We start from the raw sequence: 12,742 nt of genomic DNA on the forward strand, positions 1-12,742 counted from the left end.
CGTCAGATGGAGGAGACTAGGCAGTTGCTTCAACAGAATCGTGAAGTACTGTCAATTCAAGTGGAAGAGCCCGAATTAAATGAAGGGCACTCGGAAGGAGGAGACTTCAGTGGATCTGTTGGTCAAGCCAACTCACCGATAGTTAGGCAAAACAACCAGGATGGAAGGAATGATGGAGTGGGGTGCAAGTACAAGGACTTTTTGACTTGCAAACCATCGACCTTCACTGGAAACGAGGACCCGATCGGAGTCATGGATTGGATATCGGAAATGGAGCTAGCCTTCATGACGTGTGGCTGCAGAGGCAAGTTGCAGACCACTTTCGCAGTATGCCAGTTCAGGGGTGGAGCTGTTCGTTGGTGGAACACTTTAGGGAAGACCCTAAGCCCTAATGAGCCACTGCAACTGACATGGGCAGAGTTCTTGGTGCAGTTCAAGCGCAAGTTCTGTTCGGCCCAAAATCTGTTGGAGTTGGAAAACAAGTTTCTGACATTGACGAAAGGCAGCATGTCAGTTGATGAATATACTAATAACTTCACAGACAAGATGGAGTTTGCTTTGCGCATCGTCCCAGACGAGCTGACTAAAGTTGACCGGTACGCAAAGGGACTCCCATGGGAGTACGCGGTGCCAGTACGTCAGGCACCTACTCTAGAGGCAGCTATTTGGGCTGCCAAGTCTGTTGAGGACATGATCAAGGGAAGAATCGCCAGCAAGGTTGAAGTTGGCGAGAAGAGAAACTTTGAAGGAACTTCAGGTTCCAATAAGAAAAGCAAATTTTCGAAGTCTGATTCGAAAAAGTTTGGAGGAAAAGGAGGCGAAGCGAAATGGTGTGAGAAATGCAAGAAAAAGCACTTTGGGAAATGTAGTGAGGATGTAACCTGCTACAAGTGTGGAAAAATTAGGCATTTTGCCAATGAGTGTCCGTCCAACAAAAGGATGTGTTTTGGTTGTAATGAAGAGGGACACATTTTGAAAGACTGTCCGAAGAAGAAGGAGGCAGCTAAGCCCAACATTTCTCCAAAACCGAAGGCGAGAGCCTTTCAGATGACACTGGAAGCTGCGAAGGATGAAGTTGATGTCGCTTCAGGTACCTTTCTCGTAAACGAATTACCTGCTCAAATTTTGTTTGATTCTGGAGCCAACTACTCCTTTATTTCGTATGAGTTTGGTAGAAAACTAGCTTTGCCTATTGATAGACTAGATAATGCTTTGTTAGTCGAAGTTGCTAGTGGCAAGTTTGTACCTGTTAGCAATCGTATGAAAAACATCTTAATCGACCTTAATGGGAATAAGTTTCACGAGGAATTATTGCCTATCGAACTAAATGGTTTCGACATCGTTCTGGGAATGGATTGGCTTAGCGCCAATGATGCCGAGATTTTATGCAAGAAGAAGATAGTAAAAGTAAACCCGCCAGGGAAAGAGTCATTTATGGTGTATGGGGATAAACGCAGAGTGAATTCTGGAATCATTTCCCTAATGAAAGCCAGAAAGTGTTTGACCAAGAGATGTACATCATATTTAGCATTCGTGATCGATACTAAGAAGGAAAAGAAGGTGATGCAGAATATTCCAGTGGTGTGTGATTATCCGGAAGTATTTCCCGAAGATCTTCCTGGATTACCACCTCATAGACAAGTGGAGTTCAGAATAGACTTGTTACCAGGAACCACGCCAATAGCAAAAGCACCGTACCGATTAGCACCAACGGAGATGAAGGAGCTGATGATGCAACTTCAGGAGTTATTGGACAAAGGTTTCATTAGACCTAGTTCATCACCCTGGGGAGCTTCGGTGTTATTCGTAAAGAAGAAAGACGGGAGCATGAGAATGTGCATCGATTACAGAGAGCTAAATAAGACAACGATAAATAATAGATACCCGTTGCCAAGGATTGATGACGTGTTTGATCAATTGCAAGGCTCGAGTTATTTTTCAAAGATCGACCTAAGGTCAGGATATCATCAGCTGAAAGTAAGAGAGCAGAATATCGAGAAAACTGCATTCAGGACACGATATGGACACTACGAGTTTTTGGTTATGTCGTTTGGACTAACCAATGCTCCGGCAACATTCATGGATTTAATGAATCGGGTTTGTAATCCATTCCTTGATAAATCTATGATAGTGTTCATAGACGACATTCTGATTTATTCGAAAAGCCAAGAGGAGCATGGCAGACACTTGCGAGAAGTGTTAGAAGTTTTGAAGAAGGAGGAGCTGTATGCAAAGTTCTCCAAATGTGATTTTTGGATTCGAGAAGTCCAATTCTTGGGTCACGTGGTCAACCAAGAAGGGATAATGGTTGATCCAGCAAAGATTGAGGCTGTAATGAAGTGGGAACAACCAAAAAGTCCTACGGAGATCCGAAGCTTTTTAGGATTAGCCGGATATTACTGAAGGTTTATCCAAGGCTTTTCTTCGATCGCTACTCCATTAACAGCTTTGACCCACAAAGGATCTGCTTATGCTTGGAGTGATAAGCATATAGAAGCATTCGAGTTGCTAAAGAAGAAGCTATGTGAGGCACCGATTTTATCTCTACCCGATGGAGTTGAAGACTTCGCTGTTTATAGCGATGCGTCTGGTGTTGGGTTGGGTTGTGTTTTGACCCAAAGAGAAAAGGTGATAGCATATGCGTCTCGACAGCTAAAGGAGCTTGAAAAGAACTACCCTACTCACGATTTGGAGTTGGCAGCGGTAGTTTTTGCTCTGAAAATATGGAGGCATTACCTCTATGGCACGAAGTGCAAACTTTTCACTGATCATAAGAGTCTCCAATATCTCTTTAATCAGAAACAGTTAAATATGAGGCAACGACGCTGGCTAGAATTACTCAAGGACTACGACTGTGAGATACTTTACCACCCCGGTAAAGCTAATGTTGTTGCTGATGCTCTCAGTCGGAAAGTCAATGTTGAGAGAAAAAGGCTAAGAGCGTTGAGAATAGAAGTTGTCTCGACAATTGTGGAGAGTATAAAGAAAGCTCAAGAAGAAGCTTTAGAGAAGAATGACCGAAAGGAGGAACGTTTGGGTAAAACGTTAGTGTTCGGTATAAACAGTCACGGACTGAAGGTGTTCCAAGATCGGATTTGGGTACCTAAGTCTGGAGGAATAAGAGATATTCTGATGGAAGAAGCTCACAAAACCATGTACTCGATTCATCCAGGTAGCACTAAAATGTATAGAGACCTGAAGCCCTATTACTGGTGGCCGACGATGAAGCTTGATATAGCAAAGTATGTGGCCGAGTATGTGACTTGTGCGAGGGTTAAGGCACAACATCAGAAACCATATGGGAGTTTAGAACCTTTGCCTGTACCTATGGGAAAATGGGAAGACATCGCAATGGATTTTGTCACTAAACTGCCCAGGACAAAGAGCGGTCACGACATGATTTGGGTGGTCGTGGATCGTTTCACCAAGAGTGCACACTTCATAGCAGCCAATGAAAAATGGTCTATGGATAAGCTTGCGAATGCTTACGTGAAGGAAATTGTGAGACTTCACGGTGTTTCTCTAACAATTGTATCAGATCGTGATAGTCGTTTCACGTCACGATTTTGGAAAAGTCTACAAGAGGAAATGGGTACCAAGTTGTGTTTAAGTACAGCTTACCATCCACAGACTGATGGTCAGAGTCAAAGAACGATACAAACACTTGAAGATATGCTGAGAGCATGTACACTGGAATTCCTAGGTAACTGGGATGAACATTTACCTTTGGTAGAATTTTCCTACAATAATAGTTTCCACTCGAGCATAAAGATGGCACCTTATCAAGCTTTGTACGAACAGAAGTGTTGTACGCCGTCTTGTTGGCTTGAGGCTGGAGAAAAGCAGTTTATGGGACCCGAGATGGTCCATCAGACTGCTGAGAAGTTGAAAGTGATCAGGGAAAGAATGTTAGCAGCTCAAGATCGTCAAAAGAGCTATGCTGACAAAAAGCGAAGACCGATGACTTTTGAAGTTGGAGATTCGGTTTTTCTTAAAGTCTCGCCGTGGAAGGGACTTATAAGATTTGGTAAAAGGGGAAAGTTGAGTCCAAGGTTTATTGGACCGTTTAAAGTTCTTTAGAGGATTGGGAACCAAGCTTACAAGCTAGAATTGCCCGAAGAACTAGATGGTATTCATAACACTTTTCATGTGTGCTATCTGAGGAATTTCACGGGAGAAGTTCCTGACATTATTCCGATTTCTTAATTAAGATTGGATGAAAACAAAAGGTTGATTGAAGAACCTGAGGCAATCGTTGACCGAAAGACTAAGAAATTACGACGCAAGATGGTCGAATTAGTGTTTGTCCGTTGGAAACATACGAATGGGTCAAATCTCACCTGGGAGACGGAGAGTGACATGATGAGTCGCTATCCGCATTTGTTTGTTGATGTGTGATTCCGGGGACGGAATCATCCTAAGGTGGAGAGAATTGTAACGCCCGTGTTTCCAGGCTAGGCATTATTGTTGATGTAATAGTCTAGGTTAACCCTTGTAACTCTTTTTGAAGTATTAATGATGAAATATTTGAGTATTATGTGAATTATGTGATTTACATGTTTGTTTTCTTAATTATTATAATTTAATGGATTAATAATAAAATAAGCGTCAAAAGTAAAGTGTGAGATAAGCCCGATATCTTTGCTTGAAGATGTAGTGGTTGAAACAAGGATTCCAGAGATATAAAGAATGTCGAAATCCGAGTTATAACGAAAAAGTTATGACATGTCGAAGTTTCGTGATAGAACCGGCACGACGTTGAGTGACGTAAAATATGAATTTAAGATAGAGCAATATCTAGCCTTAGTGATCTAAATTAAAGTCGTAGATTATGTTAAACCGAGAGCGTTCATAAAAAGAACACCCAAATCTGACTTCGTATGAGGAAGTTATGATTTTCCGAAGTTTCGACTTAGCGGTATGCAGCCCGAATACTCGAATATGAGATCGAGTGATTTTTAGCCAAAACAATCTAAACGAGAATCGAAGATCTCATCGATAGTAGTCCAACGGTAAAAAGACAGACGAAAACGGACGTCGGATGAAGAAGTTATGAATTTCTAATGGAGTTTTCCTGTCCCGGCCTACTAAAAATAATGTAAAAGTAATATAATTATAATATATTAAAAATAAAGTCAAATTTAGCCAATAGAGTCTAAACGAGAGTTGTAGAGCATAATCTCACCTACACGTCGATATAAAGAACGTCGAAAACGGAGTTCGTATGCGAAAGTTACGAATTTCTGAAGTTCGGGGCGCAAAACCCCAAAACTGTTAGTGGCCACGACGTAGAAACAGTGCCCACGACGTGGCATGGCTTCTGACGCCTTCTGGAGCCTGACAGAGCAAATGGACGATGACGCATGCAATGACGATCAAGCCCACGACGTGGAAGAAGTGCCCAGGACGTGGAAAATGAGAAATTTGCCCTATAAATAGATTTGAAGGGGCAGCCGGCCAAGGTTGCTAATTCACCCTTCTCTCACCCATATTACCTCGATTTACGTGCAAAGAAGTACCCCCGAAGCCCCGGTATCATCCCGAGACCCGAAGCAAGTCCCGAAGCCCGAAGATCCCGAGAAGAAAAGAGTTTCTGAGCCGAAGCTCTGCCCGCGAGAAATCCGGTGTGTGAAGATATCCCGGATCCATCGAAGAATTTCCACTTGAAGAGCCAAACTGTTGTCCCAACATCGTCTTAACAAGTGAGTGTGTAGTTACTTTCTTCTAATACATAAATACGAAGTATTTACTATGAAATACGTGTTATGTGTTTATATATTGGTGTTGATTTGAAGGGGGTACATAATCTCTTTCAAATGCACGATCTTATACAAGTATCGATTTAACGTACTAAGTATATGTGTTATGTGAGTGTATCGATGTTATCTTCTAATCTCATAGATATGATTTATTCTCTATGAAATACGTGTTATGTTTATGTGTCTCATCTTTTATCTAGAATGTGTTTTGAATGAACATACTATACAGGTTTTAAACTATGTATTAAAATGTATATTTTATCTACTAAAATGTTGGGTAGAACATGGGTAGATAGTTGTCTTGTGATAAAAAGATGAGAGGCCTCGATGTTTTTGATTTAGTCATCTAGCGGAGTTTAGATGACGACCACAGACTTTTCTAGACAGTCTTGTGGAACGCTAGCAGGCTCGCCACCTGTAGGTGTTAATGAACTTGGGTGTTCATTCGCTGTACTCCATCCCCCTCATGGTTGCCTTATTTGACTTATATTGCTGAGGAATCCTCGAAGCATGTGTTGTCGCCCCGATGAAATATTCTTAGACTAGGTCCCTTATGTTAGTTGTCTTAGGGACGTAAAGTGAGAATAACGGGAATGGGTAATTGGGTTATTGTTGGTTGGTGGAATTAAATATAATTATTTATTGTGGGTTGAAAACCCTATATGCTCACCAGGCTCCCAAGCCTGACCCACTCAGTTTTCTTTGTATTACAGGTAGTGGCGCCAGAGCATAAGTTGGATGACTTGTCAAGTTATTTTTGGATTATAGACCTGTTGTTTTATATAACTGTTGTAAGGTCTGTATTGTAATGTTTATGCTTTTGGTCTGTTTATCGGAACATGACATCCCGAGTTTTGTTATATAATGAAAATACATTTCTTTATGAAATGCTTTGGTAAATCTTATTTTATCATATTTCGTTTTGGGAACAAATTCCGCAACTCTTTTAATCAAAGGATTACTCTGAAATCATTTTAAAAGCATAAATTAAACCGGTCTTTTCTGGCCGTGATTTTGGGGATGTCACACCTAGCTGTGTGGTCTATTGATGGGCCATCCAAGAACAAGTATATGGACTAGAATATTTGGACAGGCTTTAGGGTAAGGCCCATGTGGGGGGTTTGGGCACAATTTGGAAAATTGGGCCATATGTTGGGCCTTGGTTGATTATTTGGCTTTTGGGCTTTCAAAGTGTGAAATTGGGCCTTGGTTTTGAACCAATCTAGGAAAGGGGTAAAATGGTCCTTTTACCCCAAGTGTGGATTTATGGATTATGCATTGAAACCCAAATGGTTAATTGGGTTTTGTTTTGATGTTGACAATTCGGATATCTGTCCGCCAGCAGTTAGAGATTTATTCACGGGACTTTAGCGGTGCGACGTGAGTCTCCTCACTGTTTGTATGGGTTGAAGGCACCAATGCCGACCCATTTGGTTTATGTATGGTAGGAAGACCCAGAGGTTAGCCCTAGGTATTATGTATGAAAGACCAGGAGGCGGCTACGGTCACACTATATGATATTATGTATGGTAGGAAGACCCGGGGGTTAGCCCTTGGCATTATGTATGAAAGACCAGGAGGCGGCTCCTGGCACACAATATGTTATGTAGCCAGAGTAGTTTGTATGCTAGTTGTCTCTATGATTGCTTTCACGGAAGACCCGGAGGTGGCTCCTGACACTTGTCTGTAAGACCCATTAGTGGCCCCCGGCTTGGCAAGAAAGACCACATGGCGGCCTGTGGCATAACGGAAAGACTATGTGCGTCACATAGCATCTTATATGATCATGATTGATATGTATGGCTCATGGTTATGTATGGCATGTATGGATCAGTCGATATGTATGGTATGTGGTATTTGGGTAACTTACTAAGCTTCGTGCTTATGGTTTTCAGTTTTGGTTTCAGGTACTTCCCGTAGCAAAGGGAAGAGCTCGGGATGATTGCAATGCAGACACCATGATTTTAGCCTGGGATGTTTTTACTCTGATATATTTGACCGACGATTATGATGTTTTGAGATACAATGACTTATGATTTTATGCGATGATTTGACAACTATGGTTTTATTAATAATTAAAAATGAAAATTTTGGTCTTGATTTTTGGGATGTTTCATCTAGGGTGTTGAGGGGCACTCATGGTCTACCATGCATGTAGATAAAGTTCAAGACTTTATGTGATCGTTTAGTCCCTAGAGTCCAGATTTATGACCTCATGGTCTACCTTATAGTTTTAATGGTTTTTGGATTAAGTCTTTGGGCTTTTGGGTTAGGGTTTGAGCTTAATCTCTTTAGGAAGGATATTAATGGGTAAAGTTGGAAACTTTACCCTTCTAGCAGTGTTTTCAGCCCAAATCTGGACATATAGGGTTTTGGTTCGAAGAGTAGGGACTTAATGCATTAAGGGAGCTGGCAGACTGATGAACTCGACGAGTCCATAAGAGGACTCGGCGAGTTGGTTTGGGATTTCCCGGTTCGGTTGAAAAAGCAGGAACTCAACGAGTTAAACAAAAACTCGACGATTTGGATTGTGATATTACGATTATGAGATTTATGTAAATTCGGCGAGTTGGAGGAGTAACTCGACGAGTTGAGTTAACTCAGAACGTTGACTTTGAATTTGACTTTGAGGTTGACTTTGACTTTGACTCTGACTTTGACCAAAGTTGACCTTTAAGGGTTTATGAGTATAGCATGCCATTTAAGAGGTTGTTTTGGTTTAGGGGTTGAGTAGAGCTGATTCCGGAGCGGAGACATTTCAGCTAGCATCTGGCATTTGAGGTGAGTTTCCTCTTGTGTGAACGGGTATAAGGCACCAATGCCGGCTCATATATATGTATGTATGATTTTATGTTCCGGACTAAGGTCCGATGTCGGGCAGTGCCCGATGAATGTTTATATGCTTTACAGACAATGTCCGATGCCGGGAAATGCCCGAGGAATGTTTTTATGCTTGATGTCTTCGTGATTCTTTCATGTGTCTGTATTGTATGTTTCCAAACTAAGGTCTGATGTTGGGCGGTGCCCGATGAATATATATATCTGCTTTCCGGACTATAGTCTGATGTCGGGCAGTGCCCGATGAATGCCTGTATGTTATGATTATTATATGTGTATTGTTGATATGTTATATGCATGCCGAGCTCAGCTCGATGTCGGGCAATGTCCGATGCCGGGTCGGGCTCGATGCTGTGAGGGGCCCGATGCCGGATATAATCTGATGTCGGGCAGGGCCCATCGTACATGAATGTGTGTATGGTATGTGGTAGTATGGGAAACTCACTAAGCTTCGTGCTTACGGTTTACATTTTTGGTTTCAGGTACTTTTGGTAGCAAAGGGAAGAGCTCGGGATGACTGCATTGCACACACCATGATGTTTAGCTTGGGATGCTTACTCTGATGTTTTTTATATGATACGCTGATTGTGATGTTTTGGACACTATGACTTGTGTTTTGATGGGATGATTTTGATAACTATGGTTTTATTTAATGATTAAAAATGAAATTTTTGGGTTCTGAATTTTGGATGTTTCAAGTTGGTATCAGAGCCTTGGTTTGAGGGATTTGGGCACACTCCCGGTGTGTGTATGAACTCAAACTGAGGACTTGGTATGAAAATTTTCAAAAGGAAATCATTTTTATAAAAACTATTTAAAAAAGATAAAAGGGTGTGGTGCATGCAATCAGCCGAGCTCAAGTAAGTTCTCCCAAATTACACATACATGTTTATATTTTGATATGATTTGTGAATATGTGAACTGCATGCTAGATTAGGGCTAAGGATCTAGGAAGTATGCCTTATATGCCTACTCTATGTGCTTATTGAACTGCATGCTAGTACTGATTAGTCAGTGATATGATGACATGATTAGGATATGCTTGGTTTTGGTTACTCAATGCTCGAATGTTGCTGCTTTGTGCTTTTAGGAGTTCTAGTTCTCTTTAACTAACTAGTAAACGAATACACTAAGTTACATATTATGAGGACTGAATAATTTCAGAAGGTTAGGTTTTTCCCTATTGTGAAGCTCTTGTCTAAGTCCAACCGTTGTAGGGAGATACCTCTCATTCGAATAATTATCTGGTCTAATTAATATGTAATGGTATTCGCGAGCTAGTTAGGGAGAGGTAGCAGGGGCTTCTTATCTAGCTGATTGCAGAGAGTGGGTCAGAGATTTCCCTAGGGTAAGCCTAGGATGAGATTAGTGCGGGAACAATAGTAGTGAAAGGGACTTGGTGAAATCGAGGCGATCCTTGAGGAAAGTACATATAGATGTGGAAGGTACTATGGGCCCGTACTACTGAAAGCAGAGGATCCATACTCGAGTCAAGGAGAGCTGAGATAAAAACAGGAAACTTGTAATGTGTGATCCCTCGAGTTATGATGGGTATTATGATGATTGTTATGGTGTATTTTCAGTATGGTCACGCTATGTGGTAGACCAGTTGACAGTTCTGGTGTCGGCGAGGGATCAGGCTCGGGCTCTAGATCCGGGGAGCTCGATGATCAGATGAGGGAGTTCATTTCATCTGAGATTACGCGTAGTATCATTGACTAGACTCCTGTGATCTTCGGTACGGTCAAGGAGGGTATTTTGGAGATTCTCGAGGAGAGGCTTGGTGCATTCCGCACGGAGATAGCGGCCATGATGGGGGTGCGCACATTGACATTCAGGGAGTTTCGAGCCTGAGGAGCTCCAGATTATCATGGGGCTAGGGACCCCATTGCTAGCAGTAGGTGGTTGGCGGATGTCGCCAACGCCTTTCGCACCAGCCGATGTCTCGAGGGGGACAAGGTCTGACTTGCTTCCTGCCTCCTGAAGGACAGGGCACGAGATTGGTGGGAGGAGGTTGGGCATGATATTGGAGATGATGCCGCTATTGATGCGATGACTTGGAGTGACTTCTCGATCAGGTTCAGGGACGAGTTTGCACCAGTGATTGAGGTGCAGCAGTTGGCACGGGAGTTCCAGGACCTCCAGCAGACTACTGTTACGGTGACTGAGATCACCGCCATGTTCAGGGAGAGGGCCCTTCTTGTTCCGCAGTACGTGGCGGACGAGGAGATGAAAAAGGCCTGGTACCATGAGATGCTGAGGAGTGATATTTGGCAGTTTGTTAGTCGATGCAGCTGCAAGACGCTGGAGGATATGATAGCGAGAGCTCATGAGATGGAGTTGGATTTGGAGATGGAGAGGAAGAGGAAACCCGATGGGGTTCAAACAGGGTGTTCATGCAAGAGGCCTAAGGTATCGGATCACAGATCGAGGAGCCAACATGGCCACAACCGCTATGGCAAGTGCGGCAAGATACACATGGGTACGTGCAGGGCTGGAGGTTCGGGCTGCTTTAAGTGCGGTCGGACTGGTCATATCAGCAGGGATTGTACTGCTACCACCACCACTGCAGTATCTAATCTGATTTGCTTCCAGTGCAATCAGAGGGGACACAAGAAGTCCGAGTGTCCGAGTTTAGCGGCAGCAGCAGCAGGACAGGTGGCAGCACCCGCTCCTGCAACATTGAGGATTACCGATAGCCGTTAGGGTCGGGCAGAGGCGCCTACGGCGAGGAGCAGGGCTTTTCAGCTGACTGCTGAGGAGGCACATGCAGCTCCCGATGTTGTGACAGGTATGTACTCTCTCCTTATCTCTTGATTTATATTGATTATCTCTTATGTTTATGTTTTTCGTTATAGGATCTTTCCTTGTGAACGGTATATCTGCTCTAGTATAATTCGATTCGGGGGCTACCCGATCTTTTGTATCGCTCGCTCTTAGTAAGCGATTTGTTGGAGCCCCAGGGGAGCTGGACTGTCCTCTTGATGTAGAGACCACAGATGATAGGACCGTTAGGGTTGCGAGGGTTCATCGGGGATGTACACTGCAGTTGTTCGATGAGCAGTATTCCGTGGATTTAGTCCCCATTCCCCTGCGAGGGAATAAGGTGATCGTGGTTATGGACTGGTTGAGCCTCAATGGGGCAGTGATCGACTGCAAGCAGCACCTTGTCCGATTCGAACCCCAAGTGGGGGAGGTTTGGTGATTCAGGGCGAGAGTCCGTAGATTGGGCCGACTTTGTGTTCGGTAGTGAGGGCGAGGCACTACCTTCAGAAGGGTTGTGCAGGACATGTCGCCTATGTTACGGATACCCAGGATAAGGGTAAAGTGACCGTACATGATGTACCGATTGTACGAGAGTACCTGGATGTGTTCCCAGAGGATTTTCCCGGGGTACCTCCGGAGAGGCAGGTAGAGTTCCAGATTGACCTAGTCCCTGGTGCGGCTCTGATAGCCAAGGCACCATATCGGTTGGCTCCTCCCGAGATGTAGGAGTTGTCTATATAGCTTCAGGAGCTGTTAGACAAGGGATTTGTCAGGCCGAGCAATTCGCCATGGGGAGCCCCGATTCTGTTTGTGTCTCATTCTTTCCTGATTATTGTGTCTTTCAGGATCTGTCGACGAAGAAGATTATTGGTAGAGGACGGGAATCTGATGGCCTATAAATATTCGAACATCAAACACCTTACTCTTTGGCATCATCCACTTCATCCCCATTTGAAGTTCATTGTCGATTAGGTTATCCGTGTCTGCAGAATCTAAAGAAGTTATGTCCTGAGTTTTCTTATTTAACGTCTTTACAGTGTGAGTCTTGTCAGTTTGCTAAACACCAACGTATTCATTTAAGTCAAAGAGTCAATAAGCGAGTTTCATCTCCATTTGAGTTAGTCCATTCTGATGTTTGGGGACCATGCCTTGTTACTTCAAAATTTGGGTTTAAATATTTTGTTACGTTTTTTGATGATTATTCGCGTACTACTTGGCTTTATTTTATGAAAAATCGATCTGAAGTGTTTACAAATTTTTGTTCATTCTATGATGGGATTAAAACACAATTTAAAATCGCCATCCAAACCCTTCGTAGTGATAATGCAAAAGAATATTTTTCTCAAGAATTTCAGTCTTACATGCTTCAAAATGGTATT

Source organism: Lactuca virosa, chromosome 7 (genome assembly GCF_052849685.1).
Source record: "Lactuca virosa cultivar CGN04683 chromosome 7, Lactuca_virosa_CGN04683_v6, whole genome shotgun sequence".
Classification (NCBI taxonomy): Eukaryota; Viridiplantae; Streptophyta; class Magnoliopsida; order Asterales; family Asteraceae; genus Lactuca; species Lactuca virosa.